This window comes from Xenopus laevis, chromosome 1S, assembly GCF_017654675.1.
Source record: "Xenopus laevis strain J_2021 chromosome 1S, Xenopus_laevis_v10.1, whole genome shotgun sequence".
Lineage (NCBI taxonomy): Eukaryota > Metazoa > Chordata > Amphibia > Anura > Pipidae > Xenopus > Xenopus laevis.
In genome coordinates, this window is record NC_054372.1 from 165,771,338 (window position 1) to 165,799,239 (window position 27,902).

The following is a 27,902-nucleotide window of genomic DNA, read 5'->3' on the forward strand; positions in this document are numbered from 1 at the left end:
TCTTAAATAAACCCAAACGGCTGATTTTGCATCCAATAAGGATTAATTCTATCTTAGTTTAGATCAAGTACAAGGTACTGTTTTATTATTACAGAGAAAAAAGGAAATCATTTTTAAAAAGTTGGATAATTTTGATAAAACGAAGTCTGTGGGAGACGGCCTTTCCGTAATTCCTATATATGTATATCTAAATAAGGTGCAGGTGCATTTATCTGTTTATAAGTAAAAGCATCTTACAGCCTGCAGCTTCACAGTCTCAACTCTCAGAAAAAAAACCCTCACTATGGCGCATATTCAATATAGACTGAAACTAGATCTCACCACCGTGCACCAGATCAATGCTAGACTGCCAACATGGAACATTTTTCATGCACCTCTCAGGATCACTCTCCGTATAACAAGGCACAAGTCTGCCCAACACATACGATATTCAGTAAGGAATCCAGCATTTTCATCAAATTATTTCTCAAACCTTTTTCACAAGGACATTCTGTCAAACAAGCGGTCTAATTAAATGTGGAAATGCCAAAATGATAATGGTCAAGAAAAATGAAAAGCCTTTTTGTTCAGAGTGCCAAGATTCATAAAACATTTATTTGATTTAGTTTATTTGATGAACGGTGGTCACTGTATTCATCAGAAGAAATTCTGATACTAAATTATAAATACAACACTGGGCCTGGGAATGTGCATTGAGCATCCCCTTTTTTTTAATCCTTCAGACTCACCAAATTAACTGAGTTAACTTTAAAAACAATTTCCCTTTAAGTTTTTAACAATTAATTACAGATTTTTTTTTACTACAATTTCTCAGATCCCTAGAAAGACACTTTGCTGGAAGTTGCAGGAAGCGTTTCGAGCAGATTTATGTCATGCGTAGATGCGTGCAATTACCAGACTATCAAAGGATGCATTATAAATGCCACATTTCCTTTTGACTTATACAGTGGCTCTTGTCTTTTATGAGAATTATAATGTAAAAGCAGATTACATTGACTGTGTGGATTAATAACTTTTATCAGGGCCATCAAATGGAGTGACATATGCACCTACCTTTCTTTATCCTGTATATAAAGTTGATGGAATGTGACATAGCTGCTTGGCAGATTCCTTGGTGTTAAAGGAACAGTTCAGTGTGAAAATAAAAACTGGGTAAATAGATAGGCTGTGCAAAATAAAAAATGTTTCTAATATAGTTAGTTAGCCAAAAATGTAATATATAAAGGCTGGAGTGAACAGATGTCTAATAAAACAGCCAGAATCTAACTTCCTGCTTTTCGGCTCTATAACTCTGAGTTAGTCAGCGACTTGAAGGGGGGCCACATGGTACATTTCTGTTCAGTGAGTTTGTAATTGACCCTCAGCATTCAGTTCAGATTCAAAAGCAACAGATATGACCCATGTGGCCCCCCCTCAAGTCTCTGATTGGTTACTGCCTGGTAACCAGGGTAACCAGTCAGTGTAAACCAAGAGAGCTGAAAAGCAGGAAGTAGTTTCTGACTGACATGTTATACATCAAATCACTCCAGCCTTTATACATTACATTTTTGGCTAACTAACTATATTAGAAACATTTTTTATTTTGCACAGCCTATCTATTTACCCAGTTTTTATTTTTACTCTGAACAATTCCTTTAACATGATGATTTCTTTTATTTTAGCACATGCTTAAATACGTTTCTAGTGTAAGCACAGCCAATGCTGTTTCTAGGAAGCCTTTTAACCTGGCAATTTTTTTTATATCATTACAATAGCTTAAACTGGCCATAGATGCAAAGATCCAATCGTACGAATCATCGTACGATCGGACTTTCCCATCTCCCGACCTGCCACTAAACATTCAGATCAAAGTCTTACCAGTCAGATTAGTTAAAGAACAGATTAGCAATGTTCTGCCCCTGACAGTAATCGTACGATATCTATGTCCAACCAAATCTAGTGACAGTCTCCCACTGAAAATTGTATGATCGGCAATACACGCAGAGATATTATCGGCAGCCGACAGAAATTTTCTAACCTGTCCGATCGACCAAACGACCGATCTCCGCAGGACGAAAAATGTCGGGACTCTCCACACACGGTTCGAAAATCGTACGAATCCTCGATTCGTACGATCAGATCTTTGCGTCTATGGCCAGCTTTAGTCTACATGAAAGGGAATTATTTGTATCTTTAAACCTTGGTGTAGAGCTCCTTTAAATTGAGGTCATACCATGAAACATAAAACATTCACATGCATATCAGTTAAATTATACCTTCATCTGATTTTCCTGTAATATATAAATATCTATACCCTAAAATTACAGTTACATTTAACTAAAATACAAGTATTACAAATCAGCTTTTCCTTCCATTTAAGTAGGTATATGACTTCTGCATTCTACTTACACTAGCTCATACTTTGTATAAGTACTGTAGCTCCTACAGTATAAGAATAGGAACAGAGTAAGGTAAGTTGGTCTCACACTTTCTAATTAGATGCAGGGGTGATGGGTTCTGTATAATGGGCTTGGGTCTCTGCTGCATGTAAAGAAGATTATTCAGGTGAATGAGTTTAGGGGAAGAATGACTGTAGGACGAGAGTAGGCTAATTTATTTCAGAGTTTAGAAGAAAGCAGTTGAGAAGAAGAGAATACTATACAAGACCAAAAACATGATCCTGCTGTCAGCTTACACTATGCAAAATATACAGCCAAATCTACTTATTTTGCAAGACCAGGTTTCTTTTAAAAAAACAGTATCTAAAACTGACCATACACAAGTCACTAAAAACTGCAAACTTGGCCCACAAATGGGGGCCTCACAATGGCCTTCCAAATGGTTTACTGGTGGTAATTAAACCAGGTATCAGACACAGATTTCAAAATTCCATCAGGAGAGGACTGCAGTGTCACATTTACCTAGACGCCAGTTATTATTGAGCTGAAGATCAGTTCTTCCACATAAAATTTATGCAGTGCAGTATTTTGTATGTTGCAATCTATACCCCATAGACGTGGGTATCCTACCAACACATGCAAACATTGAATGTAGAACAGCACACCACTGTATTTGAACAATATTATATGCCAGCAGGTACGAGATGGCATCCACTATGAACCTCTTAATTACATCATCATTTCAGCTATAATTGTCCCATTGTATAATTGCCTAAAAACTCTTATCATGGGGAATACATGATACTTAATTAGCAGAAAAAGGGGATTAAAATCATCAAATGTCTATAACACTTTAAATTTTTAACTGGGCAAAAGGAAAGGAAAACAAAGTCACTAGGGAGCCTGCAAGTGGTTTGCTAGACCAATTCAAAACATGTGCTGTATCTCATCCCCCATTTGCATTCTTGTAGATGATGTTCAGGTTTTGCCTCTCTTAGGAAGCCTGCTACAATGACCCTGTTAGCTTGCCTTCCCTTTCTTTTATATCAAGATCAACTGAAGAACCAGATGGTAAAGAAATGTAATTCTAGGCACCCCTTCAATATGTATACTGCAAGTTCTGTTTGGGGGGGGGCAAGGATGTCTTTGACACAGGTATGGAATCTCATACCCAGAAATCTTCAAATTACAAGAAAGCCATCCCTTCAAAGTCCAATTTAATGCACACAGATCAGTCTGTGGGTACAGAACACAATTTGGTGTATGTGGGCGCAAATTTGTAAAAAGCAATTTTGCAAGAAGTCTGGAACAGAATAGGAGTACCCCACTTCTCTTGTTGTTTACATGTAGAATAAGCAAATTCAGTCTTGAGAGGGAGAGGTACTGACATCTTATTTTGGATGGACCAAGGCAAATTCTTTGGGAACACCCATAGACTACACTGCATTTCATGATAGAAACCTTTGAATGATGTATGGCCCATATAACATAGTAACAGGTTACTGTGTAGGTTGAAAAAAAGACATGCACCCTTTAAGTTCAACCAGGTCAAAATAATTCCTGCTTAACTGCTAGCTAATCCAGAGGAAGGTGAAAATCCTACTGAAAGCCTCTCCAATTTGCCTCAGAGGAGGAAACATTTACTTCCTGACAATATGGCAGTTGGACAAGTCCCTGGATCAAAAACCCTTTATTTAGCCAGAACCTCCTTTTTTGTCAGCTAGATGGACTTACTGGTAAATAAAGCATTAGATGATCCCCTTATATATTTATACATAGTTATCATATCACCCCTCAATCGCCTCTTCTCCAACTTGGCCAGTCTTTCCTCATTACTAAGCTTTTCCATACCTTTTACCAGCTTAGTTGCCCTTTTCTGGACCCTCTCTAATTCAATAATTTCCCCTTTGAGCGCTGGAGACCAAAACTGTAAGGCATATTCTAGATGGAGCCTTACCAGTGCTCTGTACAGTGGAAGAATGACCCCCTCCTCCCATGACTCTGTGCCCCTTTTAATACAGCTCAGGACTTTATTTGCCCTTGATGCTACTGACTGGCATTGCTTGCTACTGCCCTAGTGCAGTACCATTAAGGGTATAAGTGGCTTGGATATTTTTACATCCCAGGTGCATGACTTTACATTTATCAACATTGAATCTCATTTGCCACTTAGCTGCCCAGATTGCCAGTTTGTCAAGATTATGTTGCAAGGATGCCACATCCTCGATGGAATTTATTGGGCTGGATAGTTTTGTGTCATCTGCAAACACTGATACATTACTTACAACACCCTCCCCTAAGTCATTAATGAACAAGTTAAATAAAAGTGGACCCAATACCGAGCCCTGAGGGACCCCACTAAGAACCTTACTCCAAGTAGAGAATGTACCATTAACAACCACCCTCTGTACTCGATCCTGTATCCAGTTCTCTATTTGTGCAAATGGTCTCATTAACACACGAACACGCATGGTCATAGCGCCCACTGCTCTAGCAAGAGCAGGCACACCGGATCACTGGGGAGCTGTGCATCTCCAGTGCTCTTCAGCAAGCGGCTGGGTGGCATGCCACTCCTACCAACTTGCCCCCCTAGGCCCGGGCCTTTGTGGCCTCTCCACAAATCCGGGGCTGCTCATTAAACCCAACAGACCTTAAACAGTCATTTGTGGGGCTCTATATTGAACACTTTGGCAAAATCCTAATAGATCACACCTACTGCTCCCCCTCTGTCCACCATCTTACTTACCTCATCTTAAAAGGCATCTTTTGTCTGACTTGACCTATCCTTCATAAAACCATGTGATCCCTTAAGCCTTCAAATAATTTGCCCACCATAGATGTCAAATTTACTGGCCTATAATTGCCAGGCTGAGATCATAATCTATTTTTCAAAATAGGAATTACACATAGTCAGAGGGTGATTTTTTTGTTTGGTAGGCTAAGTCTAATGTTCTATGAACAGTTTCTAAACCAGTGATTTTCAACTGGCGGAGAAACAGCTGATTCAGTCCCATATTATAAGCTCTGGTAAAAGTTACAATTCACTTATCTGAGCACACAAGGCAGATTTTTGTCTAAAAATGCACTACAATCTGAAATCTATCCCTTATATGGGCTGACTTCAAAGCTATTAACTGACAAGCCCAAATGCTGCATGGCTAAGTAATGAGTAATTTTTCAGTTCACATAGATGAAGCCCAGACTATTTTGAAAATAATATGTATAGCACTCTCTCAAAATTGTAGAAAAAGTTCAGTTTAACATTAAACCGTGTTTTTTTGGCCTACTTTAACATACTGTATGTAAAACATAAGGGATATGCTAGGCTGTGTAGCAAGACGTGCCTATACCCTAGGTGACTCATTGTCTCCGAGCCTATTCAAAGAGAAAAACAGCAGTAAACAAGATTTTCTGAGACACAGTGGTTGCTTTAAGTGTGGGCACAATCGTTGTGTCACATGTAAATATCTAAAAGTTTCTGGAGAATTTAATTCAACTGTGACTACAACTACATATAAAATTAAACACTATATCAATTGTTGCAGTAAGGGGATAGTTTACCTCATTACCTGCACTAAGTGTGGTAAGCAATATGTAGGTTGCACTATTAGATCATTAAAAGAACGTATCAGGGAACATATCAATCAAGTGAGTAATATTAAACTAAGCAGCAAAACCAATGTCACTAGGCACTTCCAAGAATGTAACAACAGTAATTTAAAGTACTTTTCTATACAAGGGATAGAACAAATTAAGACAGGCATTAGAGGGGGTGACCTTCTGATGAAATTAAAGAAAAGAGAGGTATATTGGATCTTTCACCTACAAACCAGGTTGCCACTAGGCCTCAATTATACATTTGATGTCACTTGCTATATTTAAATTATCTATTTATGACTATCTGTGAATTATATTTCTGTATATGCCCTGTAACATGTATTATCTAACATATAGATCATTGTATCTGAACAAAGCCAGTAGTCCATTGGATGATATACGGCATTTGTAACATATGTCTGTGATTGGTTTTATTAAGGGGAGGGACTACATGTGCTAGTACTTAAGGAACAGAGCAAAAGAGACTAGTTGGATTCTGCCTATGACTAAGTGCTGGGTAAGCATGAAACGCGTTAGGCGTTAGAGGGAATACTATACATGTTTTTTAACTACTGATGTGAATAAAATATATTTTTTTACTTAATAGCATGTTTTGGAGAAATTATTGAAAATATGCTAAATGTGTCATTTATGGGAGATCTTACATATAGAAAGTATGATTATATATTTTGGTCCCCTTGCAAAAAATCAGTAGCTGCCTTTTAACTGCAGTTTCAAAGTAAGTACAGTATAATAGTAGACGAGGCTGAAAAAAGGACATGCATTCACTTATCATTTCAGGATTTGTGTAAAAAGTAAAAAAAGTAAAAGTAGACTATCTGTTAGGTGTTCCAGAGGAAGGGGGAAATACATTAAGGCATGTGTGATGCAGTCTAAGCTGTGATACAAATGAAGGCAGCACTTCAGTAAGAAGGAATTGCATATTTATTTGGTAGGCAGCTAAGTATATTAGGCCTTTAACCCCTTAAGGAAACAGTCACAAATATCCAATCAAAATGGTTCCATTGAACTATCCATATAGATGTTGGGATCTGGTCACAATGGTACCAATACCTACACGAAAAGTTCAATGGAATTGCCATTGACAATGATATTTATGTTTTGTGCCAATAACCCCTGTATAAACTCCTTCCAGAACCACCTATCAAGGATGAGTTCTGATGTAATGTAAGTATTAAACAATCCCCATATACCAGATGAGCAGCTGATTTGTGTCTTGGCCCTGATCGCCAGCACAACCAACATCCCAGTAAAGCTCAGTCACACCAACTCCCTAACTGTGCTTAGCACATAAATCAGCTCTTCAATGAACAGTAACACCAAAAAATAAAAATATTTTTAAAGGAAAGACAATATAATGCAGTGTTCTTACCATCAAGTTCAAGGTACTGTTTTTGTCACGGTCGTCACCCTAAATCCAGAACCAATGCTAAGCACCCTGTTCTCGGCTCTTGCTTCTGCCTTTAACAGCCGCCTTTCACCTCGGGAGGAGCCCTCGGCTAATTGGATGCCGCCAGGTCTTAAAAAGAGAGGTGCCAAGCGAAGGGTTCTGGACGAGCAAAGGGGCACGACGGTAAAGCAAAGTCTTCGGGCAGAAGGTCGCAGTACAAGGCGTAGACAAAAGGCGTAGTCATTCAGGCTAGGTCGAGGCAGGCAGAGTACAAGCAGAGTCAGTCAGGCAAGGGTCAAACCAGGAGATCAATCAGAAGGGATATGGATACAGAAGAGTCGGTTGCCAGGCTGGGTCAGGATTCCAGAAGTCAGGATAGTCTCAAAACAGGCAGGGGTCACAACAGGTAATCAGATATCTAGAAACAGAAGCTAAATAGCACAGAAGCACCAGGAACTCACTAGGAGAAAACCTATAACGGGCAAAGAAATACACACAGAAAATCCCTTTTATAGCGTTTGAATTTCGCGCCAGCGCCAATGAATCAAGCAGAGGTGCGCCGCACGCGCACTAGGAAACCGGCGCATTGGAAAAGGAAGAAGAGCATGGCAAGCGTCCCCGCCGGCCCACTAGACCACCAGGCGGAGTAGCCCTCACAGTTTTATTATTAGAAAAAAAAATGGGAATTATTTTTAAAACTTATAAATATTTGCCTAAAATGAACCCTATGAGCAATTGTCCTCAATCAGCTGGATAGAGTGTGTGAACTATAGAAAACTGACACACATGCAGCAAAACACAAGGCATCCCATCAGAGCCAGGCTACTGAATTGCTTCTCAAGCAGGAGGAGCAGTGCCTAGACTACAACAGGTCCCTGGTTTGAAGCCAGGGAGTTCCTGACAATTCTGTACTGTGTTACAAAAACAATGTAAGTTGCATTTAGCACTAAATGTTGTACATACATTCTGTAATGGTTAAAATTTAGCAGGGCTTTGCTTATTTATTATCCACATTCAATAATGAAACCTTTAGACTTCTATAATTTTTTTGTGCACTGCTCGTGGGACATACAGCATTCTTTATTAAGATTAAGATAATCCTATGCCTATCCTATAATTTTCACTGACTAATTATCGAAAATCTGTTCGGAGGCGAAACGCCAATTAATCAAAGTTTTTTTGGGAAAATTGACCCAAAACAGTACCCAAAAATGAACCCTATGAGCAATTGTCCTCAATCAGCTGGATAGAGTGTGTGAACTATAGAAAACTGACACACATGCAGCAAAACACAAGGCATCCCATCAGAGCCAGGCTACTGAATTGCTTCTCAAGCAGGAGGAGCAGTGCCTAGACTACAACAGGTCCCTGGTTTGAAGCCAGGGAGTTCCTGACAATTCTGTACTGTGTTACAAAAACAATGTAAGTTGCATTTAGCACTAAATGTTGTACATACATTCTGTAATGGTTAAAATTTCTTTCTTTATTAAGATTAAGATAATCCTATGCCTATCCTATAATTTTCACTGACTAATTATCGAAAATCTGTTCGGAGGCGAAACGCCAATTAATCAAAGTTTTTTTGGGAAAAACTTTGATTCGTACGATTTTAATTCGGCCTAATACGGACCTATTCGTTCAAAAACCGGCCTATTCGGCAAAAAGTTTTTCCAATTCGAAATTCGACCCTTGATAAATATGCCCCTAAATGTCAAACATGAACACAATAATAGTGATGGGCGAATTTATTCGCCAGGCGCGAATTCGCGTCGAATTTGCGCGATTCGCCGCCAGCGAATAAAATTCGCCGGCGTCAAAAATGTTTTTTTCGAAAAACGTACGCCGGCGTCAAAAACGGGCGCCGGTGCCGTTTCACTAATTTTTCGCCGTTTCGCAAATTTCGCAAATTTTTTGGCGAAGCGAAACGGCGCAAATTCGCCCATCACTACACAATAATAATAATTCTAAAACATGTTCAAAATGTAGAAATCACCTGTAATAAAGCAGCAATACTTAACAGGGATATCTTCCATCTAGCTGCACTTTGGGATCTGAAATGTCTGTGCTCATATAAAAATCTAATGTTTCCAGGGAATCCTAGCCTCAATCTCCAGCCACATATTGTGACACATAAGGATGAATTCATTGTCAGCCTTAAACAGAAAACTCTCTTCTCTGAAGAATCTTTGTCAAACATTCTGCTCATCAAGAACAGTTCAGTCGTCCTTTCCGACATTCTGGTGCACAGATGCTTGAGTGGGCTTCTGTTGTGAGAGAATACTTGATACTGTATTACAGAACATACCAAGTCTTTCAGGGTAAGAAACCCAAATGTGTTTTACTAGCATTAATTGAATGCTGTCACTAGGCAAGGGCAACAGCTTTTTAGGAATCACTGCAATCTGGAAGTATAAAAAATAGTCCAATGGCAAGGAAAATGAAGATAATACATTATGTGAAGAGTACTGGGTCTATTTCAGTTTAGGGAACCTTTTTTTTTTTAATATGTGCCCATGTTGTATATTATAGACCTTTGAATATTATTATATAACTTGTTTGCTTTAACAACAGGAAATGAAGAACTATTGAAGATGCCTTAAGAAGGTAGCCTTTGTTACATATGAAATGCTGCACTTGTTGTCATGTATATTGTGTAGTCTTAGAATTCCTCTTTTGTAAAAGAACAGTTAAAGGAACAGTAATACCAACAAATGAAAGTATTTTAAAGGAATGACAATATAATGTACTGTTGCCCTGCACTGATAAAACGGGGGTTTTTGCTTCGGATAGATTATTACAGTTTGTATAAACAAGTTGTTTATGGAGGCAGCCATTCAAGCACAGGATACACAGTAGATAACAGATAAGTTCTAAACAAATCTATTGCATACAAAATAGCTTATCTGTTATCTGCTGTGTATCCTGTGCCTTTTCTCCCTTTTCAGCTTTGAATGACTGCACCCATGGCTACACAGCAGCTTGTTTAAATGAACAATAGTAGTCTTTCTGAAGCAAAAACACCAGGGCAGGGCCACATTGTAATTCCTTTAAAACACTTTTATATGAACTATACTGTATATTACAGTGCTGCCCAATATGTTGGCAATCTATAAATACATGTTGATAACTATAGTAGACTTTCTGAAACAAACACACTAGTTTTATCAGTGCAGCGCAACAGTACATTATATTTTCATTACTTAAATTTTTTGGTGTTACTGTTCCTTTAACTAGAGCAAGAACCCACAATAAATATAACTGGGCTTATCATTTTATATACTTTATAAAGTGGTCAGTGGCCTCTAACAAGGGTTTTTTTTCTTTCTTTTTTATATTTTATATATATATATATATAATGTGTGTATGTGTGTTTGTAGTTTAGCTTGCACTGTCATCACGTCTAAGAGCCGAAACACTGAGAATAAATATAATTTTTTTCAAAAAACCTATGAGTGCGGATCCCTTACTGTTTATTAAAAAAAAAACATAACTTGGGTTTTTGAAAAAGTAAACATAATTTCAAGCAACTTTGCAATATACGTCAATTAAAAAATATGCAGGATTTTCATGATTTGTAATGGTTTCTGACAGTTCCCTAAGCCTAACCCCCTGCTCTTCTGCTGATCTTTCTGACTACTTTGCTGAGCTGGCTGACTACTGTTAATTTGTATCAACAGCCAGCCGTCCTTAGCCTGCATCCTCCAAACCTCACAATTCCCTGCACACATGATTTCAATAAGGAAATGAACATCACAGTGCAATGCATTGTGGGTAATGTAGTTCCTGCATGCTGTCTGTAAGCTGTGGAGAAGTTGTTACAATTTGTAACATCAGTGTTTAGGCCCTTTTTCCCTGCCAGTGTTTAGTCCTCCTTCCCTGCCAGGATTTGAAATGATGCAGAAAGAGAAGAACTGTCAACCAGCTGGATTTCAGCATAGAAAATTAAATTTTTTCATACTTTTCAAAGAAACAGTTAACTGTGATGGGTATATTAGGGGTTTCTGTGTTATATAAGCCTCTTTATCACATTTTGGTTTGGAACCCGGAGTTCCCCTTTAACAATTATACATCAGCAGTATTGTGTTTATTTGTATTTCTATATATGTTATCCATTTAGATTATTAAAAAAAAAAAAACAGTTTAACAAATTATTAGCAAAAAATGTTATTGATCTGATTATGGTTTTGGTTAGGGATTCACTGAATCCATGATTCGGTTCGGGATTCGGCCAGGATTCGTCCTTTTTGAGCAGGATCCGGATTCGGCCGAATCCTTCTGCCAGGCCGAACCAAATCCGAACCCTAATTTGCATATTCAAATTAGGTGCAGGAGAGAAATTGCGTGACTTTTTGTCAGAAAACAAGGAAGTAAAAAATGTTTTTCCCTTCCCACCCCTAATTTGCAAATGCAAATTAGGGTTTGGATTCGGTTCGGTATTCAGCCGAATCCAAAATTCAGTGCATCCCTAGTTTTGGTACAATATAACAGTATGAATCTTTACAAAGTGCAGCAAAAAGCACAGGTAGTTGTGTATCACATAGGGCTGAATACTCTGCTCATGAAAACAGTGTAGTGTCCTAGAAAAATGACCATCAAACTATTAACTTTAAAAAAAACAGCTTATTTTTTCTCCATTGTAAATGACTGTGAGGCCAACATATGAATAGTGGCTAATAATATTTGTAAATGAATACCACCAGTGTGCATAAGCGCACCAGGATCTGCTTGGGGAAGGTCACTTAGCTTTTGTAGAGCGACTACATTTTCAATATAACATTCAACAAAAGTGATAGCAAAAGAAACCCTTGTTTCTTTAGATTGAATATGATTCATAAAGAGAGCTGCATTTGGACAAAGCAACTCAGCAGAATGTGAATTTACAGGCATAAAGGGAATGGAAATTCTGCAACCTCCTCGACAGCAGGAACGCAGTGAACTCTATTTTGTGGCTGTCATACTCCAGCGCAGCGTGCTTGTGAAAATCTTCAATTCTTTCATTCAGTTGGACAAATCAAAAAGTTCATTTTTTAGTTGCGGCAAAGCAATATAATCCAGGAGAAACTTCCCATAAGACTCTTTCTGTTGTAGAAGAGTTGGTCCTGAAACATAAGAATTTTTTTTTTTTTTACCATTTTCAAGATGTAGTCTCACCAGGAAGCTTTTGTATGTCTAATATGCTATGAAATCACATGCAAATGCAAAATAAACAGACCTTTGCAGATCTGAGATCATAAGAGTATTGGGCACATTCAAAGGTCTCATTTTACATCACAGAAAGCAGGACTGAAGTGCCTTAATAATACAGGTATGGGACCTGTTATCCACAATGCTTGGGACTTTCTGTATAAGAGATCTTTTCATAATTTGGATCTCCATACCTTAAAGTGGACCTGTCACCCAGACATAAAAATCTGTTTAATAAAAGTCCTTTTTTTATTAAAGCATTCATAGCTGTTGTAAGCTCATTTAAAAATCTCAGCTGTCAATAAAATATTGCCTGCCCCTCCTCTATGACTTAGGCAGACAATTACTTTCACTTTTCATTCAGCACTTCCTACATGTCACTGCTCTCCCCACATTCCCCCAGTTCTCTTAACCATTTAATTGTGTAGCCAGCAAAGCCGGGCCTGTGCTGGCCAGGCACCCTAGGCAAGCTGGCCAGTCGCGGCGCTGGCTTAGCGCGTGCATGTGCAAATGGCCACTCTCGTGTGCATGCGCGAATTACCGCTCTCTCGTGTGCATGCACAAATTGCGGCTCACGTGCGCATGCGCTGATTAGAGTTCTTGCGCATGCGCACAAGCGCAAAAAGGCTGAAATACCACAGATAGTCGGGCAGAGAAGGGAACCGGACTAGAGGTAGATGACAGAGGCATTACGTACATGGCGCCCCCCCCCAGCTTTGCGCCCTAGGCATGTGCCTACTCTGCCTACCCCTAGTTCCGGCCCTGGTAACCAGTGAATGGGGATGGACATCGGGTCCCTCATTCTAGTGCACAAACAAGATTCTGAGATGATACAAGGCTTGTCTTAATAACAGTGTCCACAAAATGGCTCCTGCCTGCTTGTTATAATTATGAATTCCCAGACCGAAGGAAACAAGATTCAAATAATTTATACAGTGTAATCAGAGTTCATTTTACTTGACTAACTTGATAAAATACGATTTGGAATAATTTTTTTGGGTGATGGATCCCCTTTAAGTCTACTAAAAAAAAATTAAACATTAATTAAAGCCATTAGGATTATTTTGCCTCCATTAAGAAGTAATTATACCTTAGTTTGGATCAAGTACAAAGCACTGATTTATTATTATTACAGAGAAAAGGGAAATCATTTTTAAAAATTTGGATAATTTGGGAAAAAAGGAGTCTATGGGAGATCACCTTACCGTAATTCTGAGCTTTCTGGATAACAGGTTTCCCGATAGTGGATCCCATATCTGTATAGCAAAGGCATACAGGAAATCTGTATTTCTGTGGCTGAAATCATCATGTGTAAAATTGTAGTATAAAAACAATAATACCAGCATGTGAACTGGTATGGTTCAGGCTAAAAAAAACATAAACGCATAATCATATAAAAATACAGGTATAGGAGCTGTTATCCAGAATGCTCAGGACCTAGGGTTTTCCAGATAAGGGGTCTTTCCCTAATTTGGATCTCAATAACTTGAGTCTGCTAAACAATTGTTTAGATATTTGTAGGATAACAGGATTATTTTGGCTCCAATAAGGATGAATTATACATTATCTTGGCTGGGATCACACATATATAGTTACATAGTTAATTACATAGTTAAATTGAGTTGAAAAAAAGACAAAGTCCATCAAGTTCTACGCCTCCAAATGAAAACCCAGTATCCATACACACACCCCTCCCTACTTTTAATTAAATTCTATATACCCATACCTATACTAACTATAGAGCTTAGTATCACAATAGCCTTTGATATTATGTCTGTCCAAAAAATTATCCAAGCCATTCTTATAGTCATTAACTGAATCAGCATCACAACATCACCCGGCAGTGCATTCCACAACCTCACTGTCCTGACTGTGAAGAACCCCCTACGTTGCTTCAAATGAAAGATCTTTTCTTCTAGTCTAAAGGGGTGGCCTCTGGTACGGTGATCCTTATACAATGTACTGTTTAATTATTACAGTAAAAAATCAAGGTTTTAAAATTTGAATTATTTGATTAAAATGGATGGAGATGGCCATGCTATAATTCAGTGCTTTCTGGATAATAGGTGGGACATTCACTAAGAATCGTAGTTGCATTGGCCTTCGCAGCACTTCGCCAGGCGTATATTTTCGCCAGCGCTCCACAAATTCACTAAAATCCGAAGTTGCGCTCAGGGGTAGTGTAAGGTTGCGAAGTTGAGCTAGCGTTGATTCGCCAAGCAAAGCGAAGTTACGCTAGCGATGGTTAATTTGCATAAGGCGCCAAATTCAAATTTCAATGGAAGTATTCGTAGCAGCACTACACAAGCCTGGGAAACCTTCAAAACATCAAATAAAATTTTTATTTTGCCCTACACATGTGCCCACTGTATAGTTAAGTTGCCATGAGTTAGGAAATGTAGGGGGGAAGGAGGGGAGGCCCAAAAAATGTTTCAATCGTTTTCAGCCTATCACCCATAATACAGAAAAACTTAGAACTTAGGGACTTAGAAAAAATTTTAACTTTTTTGAAGCAATCCCTATCTACTCTATTGCGCTTCGCCTGGTCTGAGATGGCGAAGGAAGTCTAGCCTAAAAGGTAGCGTTCAGAACAATGCGCGCGTTAGTGAATTTGCGTAGTTACGTCCGTTGCGCGAATTCGCCAGGCGTAAGGTTGCGAAGTAACACTAGCGAAGTTACGCCAGCGTCCGTTAGTGAATTTGCGAAGTAACGAAAATGCCCAACGCTAGCGAATTCACGCTAGTGTTAGGCGCTTCGTGAATTTGCCCCTAGGTTTCCAGATAATGGATCCAATACCAAAGCATGGGGATAATAAAAAAAATCTATTGATAACATCCTCACTATACCTACTTTTCATTCTAAGGGCTTCATACTTGCCTCATTCAAGTAAGAATAAATGATCTTAAAGTTTAAGCTCTAAATGTAAATATATAGGCATTGCACAGATATGGCCTTTCTATAGGATATATGATAAATATAAATAACATCACTCACTGTTAATAATAATGATAATATAAACAGATATCCACCAACACTTTTTTTTTTGTAAAGTTTCATCCCTTAACAGAATGAGATATGAGAAATATACTTAAAACCATCTGATGACCCATTGGTACTGAAATAGTTAAGCTGCAGGGAGATGCTATCTGTCAAAATCGAATCGAAGTCGCTATACTAAAGGGGCATATTAATCACCTAAACCACTTCTGCAAAAGCAGCAATAACACCTCCAGCATACTAAATAATGAAATAAAGTAAGCTGGATTCATGAGAATATAAAATAAGGCATGTTTGTGTATTTAGCAAAAGCGGAGCCTGACTTCACAAATACACCTTGAATTTCTAATGCAGTTCTCAACATAATTGTGTCACATAACTTGACAGGCCAATACCCGGGATGTGACAAAAGCCAAAGAGGAGTCTGCATGCTGCCACAAATGGTGCTCGGAGATCCTGATGAATTCAAGTTCAAGTCGATCTTCTCCCCACTATTATCTACTCACTATTCTGCACACAAGTCTAGGAGAAGCTGCACAACTGTCAGCGCGGAATCATTTACTTTGAAGAATTCAAGTCTAATTTAATATCGGCTGTTGCATCACCAAGACAGATAGTGGTGAAGCCAGATATTGGCTTGGCATGTCACAGGAATGCCTCTGTTGATAAACACCTAGAAGACTGACCATTGTACATCTGCAAAGAGTGAAAAATGATCTGGATTAACATAACAAGGTACATATCCAACCACTCCAAAACACAAAGTGGCCTTTAGAGGGCAGGAGAAGCCTGTGGATGAAAAGTAAATCCAACAGTCAACACCTAAGTCAACTCTGGGGCATTTTAACCTCATTTATGGTGATACTGATACACATGATACAGTTATGTAAGGATGAGTTTCACAACATGCATGTATTTCTTTGTCACTCTATGCACCGAGGAACATATTACATATTTAAAAGAGTTAAAAGCATTCCTATCTAGGAAACCGTTACCGGCTTGTTGCTCAAAAAAAAACAAACAAAATGTCAAAATTAAATTTCCCAAACAAAAATACACAAATACTGTACATTAAAATAGTTTTATACCTTAACAGAATCAGAATTACTTAATTATATAAAAAAAAGCCACACACTTTCTATACAAGGTGAAGTACACGTTAAAGAAATGTAACTTTACAGTCATAAACTTTAGCGATTGGCTCATTTGGATAATAAAAAAAACACATTGGCGAATGCATATTTAGCTTACATTTAGGGGCATATTTATCAAGGGTCGAATAGGTCCATTTTTGATCGAGTAGGTCCGTATCCGCCCGAATTCGAATTGTACGAATCGAAGGAATAGCTCATTTGATTGAATTTGTATCGAAGTTTTCCCCCAAAAATACTATGGGGCAAATTCACTAAGATTCGTAGTTGCGCCAGGCTTCGCCGCACTTCGCCAGGCGTAGTTTCGCCAGCGCTCCGCAAATTCACTAAAATCCCAAGTTGCGCACAGGGGTAGCGTAAGGTTGCGCAGTTGCGCTAGCGTTGATTCGCCAAGCGAAGCGAAGTTTCGCTAGCGATGGTTCATTTGCATACGGCGCCAAATTCAAATTTCAATGGAGGAATAAGTATCAGCACTACAAATGCCTAGAAAACCTTCAAAACATCAAATAAACATGTGCCCACTGTCTAGGTAAGTTGCCATGAGTCAGGAAATGTAGGGGGGAAGGAGGGGAGCCCCAAAAAAATTTTCGATCTTTTTCAGCCTATCACCCATAATGTAGAAAACACGCCAGCGTTTTTTGGGACTTAGAAAAAATTTTGACTTTTTTTTAAGCAATCCCTATCTACTCTATTGCGGTTCGCCTGGTCTGAGGTGGCGAAGGAAGTCTAGCGTAAAAGGTAGCGTTCAGTACACTGCGCGCATTAGTGAATTTGCGTAGTTACGTCCGTAGCGAAAATTAGCCAGGCGTAAGGGTGTGAAGTAACACTAGCGAATCTACGCCAGCGTTCGTTAGTGAATTTGCGAAGTAACGAAAATGCCCAACGCTAGCGAATTGACGCTTTGGCGCTTAGTGAATTTGCCCCTTAGATTTTTCAGAGTCCACCAATTGACTCTAAATAGTCTACTTCTGGACACTGCTGCAAAATTTCATGGACACATTCAGCGCTTCCATGATTACAGGCTTTGTCCGGCCCGCATGGTCTGAGTTATAAATTTGCAACTTAAAAAAAAAAAGGTTTAATACAAGCAGGCAGCACTACAGTGAAAATATAATTATGAACTTAAAATGTAATGCAACTTTACTATAACAAAGCCAACATTGGCAAAATGAGCAACTGCTCTTCCCCAATCCCACCCCAGAGAAACACTATATATATATTTATATATTGAACAAAACAAATTAACCCAGCACTCCTATTATATAGTTTTTAGGAAGAAACTTATTGAAAGGAAAATGTCTGTATTTAGTAAAAAGAGACACTTTTAGTTACATGGTTTGTACCAAGTATGCATAAGTGTGCCCCGCCAAGGCAGTGTCCATGCATCAGTCCTAATTAAATGAAAAGAGTATTTTTTTATTGTCTCTTTTTACTAATTATTTTTTTTTTCCACCTGTAGGGCAATTAATGATAATACTTGTGTAACGTTTTTTTCACATTTTTCTTATAACTGCTCTTCTCTTATAGTCTTCTATAGCATGACATCTTCATAAAAGTTTCAATGGCACTGCACTCATTGTCTGGAGTTCTTTTTTTAAAGTGACCATACTAATTGCCACCTATATGCTCACTTATTTTGAAAAAGTTGCCTCTTATTCTGCCTTCCCACAAATATCTTCATCCTACTACTTCATTTTCCTTTATGCTCACTCACTCTGATTCTTTCGTGCCTCTTTATATTTTGGATTCTAGGCAAGCAGGGGTATCTTTGTTTCAAATTGGTCTGTATTTGTAGGAACAGATATGGGACCTGCTATCCAGAATGCTAGGGACCTGGGGTTATCCAGATAACAGATCTTTCCATAGATTTTTAGTCAACTAAAAAAATATTTAAACATTAATTAAACCCAAATAGGATGGTTTCGCCTCCAATAAGGATAAATTATTTCTTAGCTGGGATCAAGTATAAGGTACTGTTTCATTATTACATATGTTTCAATTATTTGATTAAAATGGAGTCTATGGGAAATGGCCATCCCATAATTATAATTTCTTGATAATGGGTTTCTAGATAACTGATCTCATACCTGTACTTTCAAACTAGTCTGTATTTTAGATTATGCAACAAGACCAAGAAACGCTTATAGCATTTTGTGTTTACATATACAGTACAACTGGAATTAGCATAATGATTTGTGATGATAAAGTTCTCTGGATCATTACTTCTTTTACTCTATAGCCCTTGTATCTTATAAACCTTGTATAAGTAGGGGGCTGGGGCAGATTTCTTATTGTTTAAACAGAAAGGTAGAAAACACCTAACAAATCATTATGTGACATCCAGCAAAAATCTTGATTAAAAAGCAAAAGGGTGCTTTAAATCACAAGTCCAAAACAAATGCGCCAATAATCATTTTGCAGCATAGGTGCCAAACCAATCACTTAAACGATCCTGTTAGTCCAATGAGACATTTGCCAAATTTGTGCATTCGGCACTACTACTTTTGTTTGTGATAAACTGAATAAAGTGATTCATGGGGTGCCACTGCTTGTAGCTTTAGGCGTTTCAACTGAACAATTCAGAAGACAGGCAACCTCCATGTATCATAATGTGGAAATATCTTTAGTTGATCCTGCAGTGGTTATATGGAGAGGGCCCTTCTTCTTTGGGTTGTTGACAAATCAGAGATCCGCAACCAGTGAGCAAGCTGTTGCTTACCAACCCATTGGATGTTATTCCCGGTGGCCTCAAAGGACATGCTTATTTTTAAATTCTTGGCTTGAAGGGGCACTGCCAAACATAACCTCCTGTGGGCTGCAAGTCCCTAGGGGCTACCAATAGTTAATCACAACCCATATTGGGCACCCCATGAACTTTTGCATGCTTGTGTTGCTCTTCAAATAAGTGCCTATTTTAATGTCTATGTTTGGCCACTATTTTATACAGAGCAAGTACAGCTGGGATTCTATTAGGTGGAGTTGGTCTGTACTAAAGCCTCCATAACCCAAGCAGAATTAGAAACACACCAAAACAACAATTTCTACAAAAATCCTCAGCTGAGAACTACAAGTTGTCCAGTGAAACACTATGTCCCGGTCTGTGGAAAGGGGGCATGACCTAGGCTTTGGCACATTCTATGAATGAGGTTAATACTATACCAAGTACTCACTTTTTGCAACAAAGTAAAAAGGAAAAATTGATTCTGCCCTGTATTCTTTTTGTCTCCGAGACACAGTCAACAGACTGATATGGAAATTTGGCAATATTGTCCTGTTCATCAAGGAAATAAACATTTTGGCAAACTATTTTTGGAACCAACTTTTTAAGGCTATAGAAGGGAGAAAAATATCAGAGACTTACTATGTCCCTCTTACCCTTAAGAAAGGCCAACAAAGTATTTTAAGTGAAAATGGTAAATTTCCCACTTTTAATTGTGTTTGCTGTACATCCATAATAAAAAGGGATCAGATGAATCACCCCACTCAAAGTACTGCAATTCATTTTAAAGATTAGGCCACCTATGCAATTCAAATGCTCAAAATGAAGGATTTTAGCAATGGCTGTGAAATGTGATAAAGCATGAGTAGACAGAATGGAACTATAGAAATACACCTTTTTTAAACCAATTATTACAACTTTTGTAGGTGTTTCCCATTCTCCCACATTTTTAGAAATATGGCACAATCTCTAAAATACTAAATGAACATGAATGAATTCTAGAGAAAGTTAACTAAGCTACACAGGTTGAGTATAGTATTTAATATACAGCAGTCAAACAATATACTCTAAGGTATACCAACATATCTTCCCAAGGGATACAAGTCATCCCTTGATGAGAGATGAAAAGATGCTTCATATTCAGATGAATAATTTACATAAAGGAATTTATTTTATAATAGGATACAATTTTACAGCAGAAAATATGATGGCAGGTACTTTTGTGAATTTAAAACAAAATAGCTTTCAAAAGTAGAGATTATTTAAGCAAATGTGGAAATCTATCAGTTGGGTTTTTTTTTTTGCAAATGCCACAATTATGTTTATCTTGGTTGAGAAAGAGCTTGCAATTGTTCTCATTGCTCATGTTCTGTTTTGAGCTCACACCCTGCATGTTGGGTGTTTGCTTAGTTCTCTGTTGAGTAGATCTCAGTATGCTCCAGACTTTTCTTCTCCACTGTTTGTTTTGACTTTAGTAAGCACCAGACTTTTAAATCTACAGCTAAACAAAGTCAAATATTTTTGCCTGTGAACATCATACAATTCTCTGTTCCACCATATCTCATGTATGCTAAGCATCAACAGCCATTTACTTTACATCATGCTACACAAACAGTTCCTACATCATTAACATTTCATTTTATAATAAAATTTGTAAGCAGGTTTACCAGTTATTCCCCGATACAGTTATATATTAAAATCATTCTATTGCTAATTATTTAAATGGTTTCTATAAGATATAGTATGTGCTTTGGTGAATTGGTCTCAGTACAAGTTTAAGCAAGCAGAGTATAGTATGTAAAGGCATTTTTGACAATTGGATAGATTTTCAGACAACAGCGTAGGTCATATAAAGTTCAAGATATGTGTCAGGTCAGAAGCTGTCCCCCAAAGCAGACAAATGGTGATGTTCTAGGTATTATTTACGGCAGATCAAGCAACACATCGCCTTGGTAGTTATTTTCGCGGTTTAGCATCAGTAAAGCCTTCTGAGACTCCAGGCAAAGCTGCTGCCCTATTTTCCTCTTTCCTTTCAGTTTCTGCACTTCCTTGCACATGTTCCTACTTTCCTCAAAGCTGGTATGTACAGTATGTACAAATATGTTGCAAAATTCAACATTTCAACAAATGCTCTGAATTACAAACATGACCACAGTTGAGTTACTCTGTAAACATTCTGCTACATTAGACAAGGAATGGAAGCTTTAAATAATGTACTGACAAATCAATTATTACATTTGCAATAAGGAAATGGAATCTTTAGGACAAACTTAGTGTTTTAAACCTGCTGCGTTGTACAATTAAAAGTTCACATCTGTATACCCTGGAGAAAGAAACACTTAGCTGTTGGTTCTTATGATCCCAAGCTAGAAATTCACTTGCCCTAATAGTTTAATACCGCAATTAAAGCTCCCCCTACCCCACATATATAAACAAGTTGGAAAGCCTCATATAAAAGGTAGTTTTTATTTCTTGAGAGCCCTCCCCCACCTGAAATGGGCCACTTAGACTCCCCAAATAGGGGTCTTACCTTCTGAGAAAAATCTGAAAGACATCTTCTGACAAATATGAAGCTTTTCTTGCATTGATTGCAAACACATCGCTAAAGCCAAGTCCCAATCAGCATGAACCAATCATGTTCAGGGTAAGAGATCCCTTGCAAAGTGGCATATAATGGCCTCCTTCAACCCAGTTGTGCTACTCTGCTTTTTGGAAAACAGGACATATTGGGAACAGGGGGAACCTAGTTCGGAGGATCAGGGGTGGGCAGTAGGGCATCCCTTTTAAGAAAAAAATAGGTGATTATGCACAGGAGCATATAACGAAAGAAGGGAACCTTGGAATTATTTGCAGCCCAGACCCTTAGCAAGTTGCAGCAATATCCGTAGATGACTAGCATGTGCTCAAAACAATAACATTACAACTTACAACATTACAACAGGGAAAAAAAGGACAGATCACATCTTGTATGCGATCAGCCCGAAGCCTTGTGTCTTTAATTATTTATATATATCCTTATAATTGATATTAAAATACATACTAACAGTTCCCTATATAGCTCAGCCTGCAGCCTTGTGCCTTTATATGGTCACAGAACCCCTCAGTGACTTCTAATATCCTTATCATTTACAGTAGGGGGTACATTATCCCTTATAATACATAAGTGATACTCAGAGTTCCCTGTATAACTCAGCCTGCAACCTCGTGCCTTTATATGGTCACAGAACCCCTAAGTGACTTCTAATATCCTTATCATTTACAGTAGGAGGTACATTATCCCTCATATCATTATAATTTGGACCCTAGCAACCAGACTGGTGAAATTCCAAACTGAAGAGCTGCTGAATAAAAAGTTAAATAACTCAAAAACAACAAATAATAGAAAATGAAAACCAATTGCAAATTGTCTCAGAATATCATTCTCTACATCACACTAAAAGTTAATTTACAGGTGAACAACCCTTTTAGGGGGGCCTTGATGTAAATTTCTGTACCAGGGCCCTTAGGGGTCAAGTTATACCACTGAGAGACATTCGTTATAGGCAGTGCCATGTGTTATTTGCATGCACTAAGCTGTACAAGACAGAATATCTTGGCTTTGGCAAAACAGAATGAAAAAAAAAATCCCGGAAATAGAAAATGTAAAAAACAAAGTCAAAGGGCCCGCAGTATTGTGGAAACCAGAGGCAAATCTCATATCATGGATGTCATGATCATGCATGGAAGTAAAATCATATTTTAAAAATAGAAAAATTCAAAATATTTTTGACAAAATATTCTTAAAACAGCCTGACATATTTCACCTTGCAATCAGTAAAGTAAAGAGACCTGTGACATTTTTATCTATTTACTTTCATCAGACTGCTGTGAGTTGACTTAGACAAAAGATACCAAACCAGGGGTGGGTTATATAGATGTCAACTACAACATGGCTGAAAATAGTAGCGCTAATGGCAACATTTTGCTCCAGGCTTAGCTTCATGTTATAGTTTTCATTTTCAGTACTTCTCAGAACCTCTTGTGAAGACAGCTACTTACCGGCAACCACCTCAAAAAATTAACACAAGTGTTTATGGTCCAAACCCCACCCTGGTTGCACAGTTAAAGGCGGCTACCATTAAAGGCAAGCAGCTGCCTGGGTAGCTTGGATTTATATGAAACAGTGTGTACCATTGCCCTGAGATGTTTAAAATAATACATTTCTCATGGTCTTTAGCAGAAATTAAAATTCTGCTTACCAGTTTTTTTTAAAGAGAGTGGTTCATCGGAGGAATGTTGACGTTGTACTTTACACAAAGATTTATACAAAGATTTATGAATATCACTTCTGCAACTAACATTTGAAGCCAAGGAGAAGCAATAGACAAGATGAACTTTTGTTACTCCTCCTTAGAAAAGTCTATTTTAAAAAAAGACCTTCTGCAACCAAATTCATCATTACAGCTATTACTTTTTTTTTTTATAACAGATAAGATATCATAGTGAATTCAGTGTAACTCACCTTCACAAGGAACACACATGAAGAATGCCAGGTCCTGAGAAACTTGATAGATCAGGTTTTTATTCAAATAAAATCCAAGAAGAATCCAGTGTTCCACAGCTGAACTAAGCATTGTGTTCTCTTGTACAAAGACCTTTTGCCAATAAATATTATATATAATGTATAAATATAGGCAAATGTGTTAATATTCTGAACAAGAAAAGTCTTAAAGGAGAAGGAAAGGCAAAACTCATGCACTATCTCCCTCTAAAGTACTCACTTCGATGACCTTAATCACTATATTTTTTTCTAACCAATCTGAATACAAAAGCGTAAAATTATGCTTGATGTTCTGCCCAGCTTCGGAACATCGAGGCTGCCATCTTGCTAATGAATTAGAAGCTTCCTTTGGCTCTCTATACTTAATGCGAATGCGCAAAAAAACTTCTCCTGACCTCATACATAGTGTGTCGCTCAGTATCAGGCAGCGAGGCAGCGAGGCAGCGAGCGAGCATCAAAAAAACGCTGCTTGTCGACACTATTCGGATGCCCATTGACTTTAATGCTGACGCCAAAATTGACGTTTATAGGTTTTGGCTAAGGGGAGAAAATAAGACAGCAAGTTATGGCCTTATACGGTAATCCGTCTGCAAGAATTAAGGCAAATGGTATCTACTAAGGTTCAAATTTCTAATGGGACCAGACAGGGATGCCCCCTTTCCCCAATCCTTTTTATTTTAGTGATAGAAACTTTAGCACAGATTAGAAGAAACACAAATATTTCTGGTTTAAAGGTGGCAGACAAAAAATATAATTCTTTACCTAACACTTTTAATCTTATTAGAGATTTCGGGGAAGTATCCGACTTTAAAGTCAATCTCTCCAAATGAGTATTATAAAACATTAGTAAACATAAACATGACAAAAACCACTATTGTTAAATTGCGTCAAAACTTGGGAAAACTTTACGAAGTTAATTATATCACACTTTTGAGCTCACTACAAAAATTACTCAAGAATTGGGGACTATTAAAATTATCATGTTTTGGGAGAATCCAAGCCATTAAAATTTCGTTTTTACCAAAAATTCTTTATTTTTCCTGATACCTTGATCTTTTTTTAAATCTATGAAATTTATGGTATCACGATTCATATGGAATGGGAAAACTCCAAGACTCCAAGTATAACCTTATGGTCCTCCCTAAAGTAAAAGGAGGATTGAGCCTCCCTGATATCTACCTATACATTTGTCCAGGATATATAATTGGGTTCATGGAAAGGGAAAAAATGATTGGATTATACTAGAACAGAATTACTCCCCTCTACCATCGGAGAACATACTGTGGGTGGAAGATCAAAAATACTGTAAAAAAGCCTCTGAACACCCACTGAAAAAGCCACCTTAAAAATATGGCACAGTAGTAAGAGAGTTTACAATTAAACAGGTTGCCCCCATGTTCTCCAATCTTTAACTAATAATCCTGAATTTCCTCCCGGGACGGAGAAAGGAGCGTTTACTAGATGGGATAACTGGGACAATAGATGTGCTAGAGTCTTTTATTTCATTAAATACAATGAGTTGATCTCTCTAACAGAGATTCGGCACTGCTGGGGCTTCCACCCCAGAGACAATTGGAATTATAACCAACTCTATTCTTACATAAAACCAATGAAAAGTAAAAACTGGGATAGACAACTAACTCTGTGGGAACAATTTCTGGTCAAAAAGACTGATAAAATCCTATATAAAATATATAAAATATTAATAAATAATCTCTCCCAGGATAAGACATCTTTTTGTTCTGCATGGGCTAGAGAATTAAAAACTATCTTTTCAGAGCAGACATGTTCCTCTATTTTTAAATCAACTCATAAACTCTTTTGCTCAGCTAAGACAACTGAAGCTTTTTATAAACTCATCACTAGGTAGTATTATACCCCTGTTAAAGGAATAGTTCAGTGTGAAAATAAAAACTGGGTAAATGGATAGGCTGTGCAAAATAAAAAATGTTTCTAATATAGTTAGTGTAAGGAGCGCGGTCCAGCGCATCCTCTCCCGCCGGCGTCCCATCCAAGATGGCGGCGCCCAGGGCAGGCCACGTGGGAAGGCGGCAAGGGCGCCGCATCTGGACTCAGCGAACTTGCGCCAGCATCAAAACGTGCCACGTCCTCGCGCAACGTCAGCACGTGACGCATGACGTCACTACGCACGTTTTGGCACCAAAAATCAGTTTAAAAGGACGGTTGAGACTCTATACCTTTGCCCGTGTATAGGTTCTACTTTATTGTGTTCCTGGGTGCGTCTATTGTGTTTTGGATTCCTGATATCGACCCTGCCTGTTCCTGTTTTCAACTTATTGCTGCCTGAACTGATCTCTTGCCCGTCTGACTATCCTAACTCTTGACCCCATCTTGTACCGCGAACCGTGTTTAGAAACCTGCAAGCTTCCTCCTTGGTCCGCACTGCAAACTACGCCTTCGGGCCCTGATAGTTAGTTAGCCAAAAATGTAATCTATAAAGGCTGGAGTGAACAGATGTCTAATAAAACAGCCAGAATCCAACTTCCTGCTTTTCAGCTCTATAACTCTGAGTTAGTCAGCGACTTGAAGGGGGGCCACATGGTACATTTCTGTTCAGTGAGTTTGTAATTGATCCTCAGTATTCAGCTCAGATTCAAAAGCAACAGAAATGACCCATGTGGCCCCCCCCTCAAGTCTCTGATTGGTTACTGCCTGGTAGCCAGGGTAACCAGTCAGTGTAAACCAAGAGAGCTGAAAAGCAGGAAGTAGTGCTCTGACTGACTTGTTATACATCAAATCACTCCAGCCTTTATACATTACATTTTTGGCTAACTAACTATATTAGAAACATTTTTTATTTTGCACAGCCTATCTATTTAACCAGTTTTTATTTTTACACTGAACAATTCCTTTAAACTGGAAAAATGTATATAAAATATTCAAATCAATGTTGGAGGTGTAACAAAGAAGAAAGGACTTATACCCATATCTGGCTATCCTACCCTTGCCTTAACCGTTTCTGGGAAGAGATATTATATTTTATTAATAAAATTACACAGAGCAATCTACGAAAAGAAAACCATGTATTAATTATTTTTAATAGTAACCATGAGACAAATACAATGATCACAAATGCATTAACTCTACATCTTCTGCAAGCAGCAAAATCGCTGATACCAGCAAAATGGAAATCTGCTCAAATACCTACCGTTCTTGAATGGTTAGTTAAAGTGGAAGAAATTAGATGCCTTGAAGAATTAACCTTTATCCTGGAAAATAACAGCCCAGAATATTGGAACATTTGGTCCCCATGGATAGATTTTATTAAAGTTATGGGCAATAGGTAAACGTTTCTTTCCTTCCCTTATATTCCTCAGATATTCTTCTATCCTTGATGTCCCACACAATTATGTAAGTTTGAATACAGTTGGGTTTCAAACTCATTGGAAGATTTGCTAAGTGTCAAGAAATGTAAATTTTCGATACATTTTTGCTGCCTGTGAATCCCCACCCCCTTCCTTTTCTTTTTTCTGTACCCCTTTGTTTTACCCTTCTTTATTGAAAAAAACATAATGAATTCAAAAAAACAAAAAAAAACAAAAAATTGATGAGGAAACGTGGAGAGTTGTTCAACCTCACACAAATATTCTGTGAGTGCTTTAAAATGTTTGCAATATGTGAACATACTGTATTTATTTAATTGAAAACCTGCAATGATCTAAGGGTGCCCAACCATGAATTTCTTGTTGTCATGGCGGCAAAAATTTGACTTATTTTTGCTCAGTTCAGCATTGAATTAATCTGTTACACTATTCTTCAAGAGTTCCTACAATCTCTCATCTTTACTGGGTCTACCCATAAATTTACAAGAAAAACAGATATTAAGACAAATGTCACTGATCTGTTGGCAGTCAATGAAACTGTTATTAAGCAACAAAGTTTCTTTTTTCAACGTCACTAAAAG

The 27,902-nt window shown here is 38.0% G+C and overlaps 1 pseudogene; it reads right to left on the reverse strand.

The window, feature by feature from the left end:
- Positions 1–12,006: 12,006 nt before the first annotated feature.
- LOC108705288 lies at positions 12,007–24,050 on the reverse strand (annotated as a pseudogene).
- Between the last annotated feature and the right edge of the window lie 3,852 nt (positions 24,051–27,902).